Consider the following 4,064-nt stretch of genomic DNA (forward strand, 5'->3'; position numbering starts at 1 on the left):
GCTGCACCCTCCACCGGGTACTCCACCCTCCTCTGGCCGTACCCTCCCCCCTGCAGTCCATCCTCTCCCAGCTGTACCCTCCCCCCTGTACTCCACCCTCCCCTGGCCACAACCTCCCTCCTGCACCCCAATCTACTCCAGCCGCACCCTCCCCCTGCACTTCACCCTCCCTGCACTACCCCTCCCCCATCACTCCTCCCTCCCGGCCGCACCCTCCACCCTGTACTCCACCCTCTCCCAGCCGAACACTCTGCCTGCACTCCACCCCCACCCATGCAGAGATGTTTTATGGCATGGGAAAAGTGGGCAATTTCCCAGGGCCCCCACCTCTCAAGAGCCCCCCATGTAAAGGAACATTCTACGCATTTGATCTCTGTCTGATGTTTATTCCCCCTCGCTCCCTCTGCTGCCCCTCTTCCTCTGTCTCTCTCCACCCAGGGGCCTGGCAGGGAGTCTCGTGGTCAGGGAAAGACATATTTCAAATATTTTTGTGTGACCCAGTTACTGAATGTTTAACATATAATTCAGTATAGTCTGGGATTATGCAATCTTGAATTAGCAGGAAGTGCTTAATACATTTCAATGTTGTTATGAACAGGGGCCCCCAACATATGTCTTTCCCAGGGGCCCCTAAATCTTAAAGATGAAGCTGCCCCCTGCACTCCACCCTCACCCAGGCTGCACCCTCCCTGCACTCCAGGCTGCACCCTCCCTGCACTCCCCCTCTCCTCTGCACTCCACCCTCCCTCTGCACCTCACCCTCTCTGTCCTCCCCCCTCCAACCACCCCCTCCCCTCCCCTTCACTCCAGCCTCAGGCTCTTGCACAATCGCCGTCTGACACAAACAAGAACGAAAGCCCCAGACTTGTGGAGTAAAGTAGCTGAGTCAAGTTGTTATATGTACAGCGAGATCCAGCATCAGCGCCTCACCTCTTCCCCCCTCACCCTCCTCTGTCCCTCTGCCAGGCTGCCCCGGGCCACCAAAGGGGGCCACCTAAGAGGGCAGCCACCCTTAGTGCCATATGATGGCACAGACCCCAAGGAGCGGTCTAGTGTCTGGGACCTGAAGGGTCCCCAGTGATGTCACTTCCGGCGGGGGAAAGGCGGGGCCGAGGGTATATGGCCTGGGGTCGCGGGCCTGGTGCCCTCTTTGATCCCTGGTCGGCCTTGTGGACGGATCCTCCCCCCCTTGACCCCGATGAGCGGTGCTGCCCGGACGCTGTTTTCTGTTGAGGTGAGTGGTTTCTCTCCCGGTCTCCCCCACTCCCCTCTCTCACTGTCCTGGGTTCCCCTGATGGAGCAAGGTGGCAAAACAACATTTTGTGTACCCCTTGTAAACTCAATGTTCCATAACTTTAACATTTACTAATGGTGTGTTGGGGTGAAATAATCAACAATAGTATAAGATGCACACAAATGCACACGTGGGAATACTAATTTTGCCTGCATGAAGCAATATAATTAACTAATTTGTATTGTTATTGTGATGTGAACTAATGCACAGCTTAAATATACATAAACGCAGCATGAATGTGCTTATTGTACACGTTGTTGTGCCAGAAAGTCGTTGGATATGTAAGTATGAAACACATTTATGTGGCTTACTTGCTAGGTAACAACTAATGGGGAAACACTAGTACGGTGGGAGGTAAACAGAAGGGCTTTAGTTCCATATTTAACATGAATTTGTGTTTGTTTCTATGATAGTTCCAAAAGTGGCCTCTGAGGCCTAGTGATAACATGGCTGCTCTGGTTAACTGCGAGCAAGTGCTGGACTGCGGAGGCGCACCCAAAGCCTGCAAGCGAGAGTGAACTGCCTGTGCTCGGATGGGAAGTTCAAGGCTACTGTGCCCTGGAAGTCAGGATGGTTGCCAAAACATGGACGTTCGAGTGTTCTGAACGTGGGAAAGGAACGTAAAGTTGCCAGTCAAAGGATGTGACCAGGCCAAAGACTGTCCTAAACAATACTCTTTTAATAAAATGCTGATTCACAGTGAATATGATGCTGTAATGGTGAGGAGATGCTCACCCATCCCAAATTTGTCCAATCAGAACCCGAGTTGGTGATGTTAGATACTTTTTAGATAGATTAAGTTAGGAAATTAGTGTATGAAAACCCCTGATTTTGCTTAGAAGGGGTCGCTCTTTTCGATTTCATCTCGAAGTGCTGTTGGATTGCAGATCGATTCCTGGATGTAAGATACTTTGATTTATTTCTTGTTTTCTTTGCAGGATTGAAGGATAAGATGAGGGCGTTAGTTAGGGATGTTAGGAGAGAATGAATTTGGAACTATCTGTCTTTGCTTAACTTGCAACTGATTTCTAAAATAAATGACTATTTTCCAAGCTCAAAATAAAATGATCATTCTGAAATAACGTTTAAGATTTTTACTGAATAAAGAATTAATTAATGCCTAAATATTGGACAAACTAAAAGTTTGCTTTAATAAAAATTTGGAAAATGGAAAATTAAAGCTGGTCTTGTAATTTTTCCTATGCCTGATTTTCTTTCTAGCAGATCCATTGCCACTATGGTGGTGTGTCTGAATAAAATTCAGGTTTGTTGAACCATGGTAAATTGTTTAAAATTATAGGTGTAAATAATGACTAGATAAATAGTTTAGACACTCTGCCAATGTTACAGCAATTACTCCTTTGTATTTCACCAATCCCTGAAGTCGAATTAAATGAGCAGAGAAAGTGTGCAGTGTTATGGGCCCCACTGGCGAATGAATGTGTGTTCGGGTATTTCAGGGAAATGGCGATGCTGATTAGAAATGATTTTTGGAGTTCCGCTGTAGCACCCCCTCTGGGTACTCAGTTCCGGGGGCTGCCTGTCTAGGTGTGGAAGGTGGGCTGCTCCTCCTGCTGGCCGTGTGCTGCTTGATTAGGTGCGGGAGGTGGGTGGCGGTCGCGGGGCTGGGGTCCGGGGCTGGTTGGGGCCAGGATGCCGTTGCGGTGTTGCCTCGTGTCGCGGCCACACTTCGTCGTGCGGGTCTCTGGGGGGGGAGGCTATTGATCGCTGGCATTTGTTTTTTTATCTTATAATCGGATTAAGGGGCCTGTAAGGGTGCGGCAGTGCGGTATGGGCCCGGCGCGGCCGTCCCTCTGCCTGCGGGCCTCTGGGGGGAGTTTAAGTGTAGTCTGGCTTGGCCCTGCTTTTCTGGTGCCTTCCGCCCCTCCCCACCTCCATGGTGCCGTGTCCCCCTGCCGCGGCTGCCCCACTTTCCTGCGAGGTGTGCCCTGTAGCCCGGCAACTTTCCTTGATGGGCCGGAGTTTCGCGGCCCCGGGGGGAGGTGCGGCGCGCCTCGAGCTGTGGGCGGCGCTTGTGGAGCCACGAGGTGGTGGGCCCTGCCGCGGGTCTGGGGGCCCCCCTCGTGCGCTCCGCACGATTCTTGACTAATGACCGGCATATTGGGTGCACGCTGCTGTCCCCCTCACGCCTTCTCGGGGCACCCACGTGCCGCTGTGACCTTTGCTCCGGCCACCCGGTGTGCGCTTCTCGGGCCCGAGAAGTGCATGTGCGCCCCATCTTGTCCTGCGCTTAATGGCGGCCTAGGAGCCTGGCCCCCATATGCTCATGCGGCCTACTACCCTTCCCCCGCCCGTGTCGACCTATTCAGGGGCGGGTCGCGGTTAGCAGGCTCGCTCCAAGCTGCTCTCCCCTGCGGTCAGCTTTGTTGTTCTGGGCTCTTGGGGGGTAGGGTACTTTTCCCTCACCAGTCGCCGGAGCTGGATTGCACAGGCATGGGGGAGGGGGGGGCGGGCGGAGGCATTGCTGGGGTTTAACGCCTTGGTCGCGGCCGTGATTCTGCACCTGTGCGGTGTTTTCCGTAGTGGGCGGGTTCTTGGAATGGAGTAGTTTTTATAGAACGCGGTAGCTACCCTGAGGCGTCCTAGCGCTGCGGATTTGCGTGTGTGAGTGAAGGGGGGAGATGAAAATATTTATTGAATAGTAAGGTTTTTAGCTTTTTACGGAAGGAAAGGATGTTGGGTTCTGAACGGAGGAGGAGAGGGAGGGAGTTACAGAGTCCCGCTGCATTGAAGGAGAATGTTCGCCCCC

The 4,064-nt window shown here is 52.6% G+C and overlaps 1 long non-coding RNA gene across 1 annotated transcript; it reads left to right on the forward strand.

Moving 5' to 3' along the window:
• Nucleotides 1-871: 871 nt before the first annotated feature.
• On the forward strand, nucleotides 872-2,469 carry LOC144785691 (uncharacterized). Its single transcript, XR_013602023.1, has 2 exons — nucleotides 872-1,234; nucleotides 1,708-2,469. It is a non-coding gene; the product is annotated as an uncharacterized LOC144785691 (long non-coding RNA).
• The last annotated feature ends 1,595 nt before the right edge of the window (nucleotides 2,470-4,064 follow it).

The sequence above is a fragment of the Lissotriton helveticus genome, chromosome 10 (assembly GCF_964261635.1).
Source record: "Lissotriton helveticus chromosome 10, aLisHel1.1, whole genome shotgun sequence".
Classification (NCBI taxonomy): domain Eukaryota; kingdom Metazoa; phylum Chordata; class Amphibia; order Caudata; family Salamandridae; genus Lissotriton; species Lissotriton helveticus.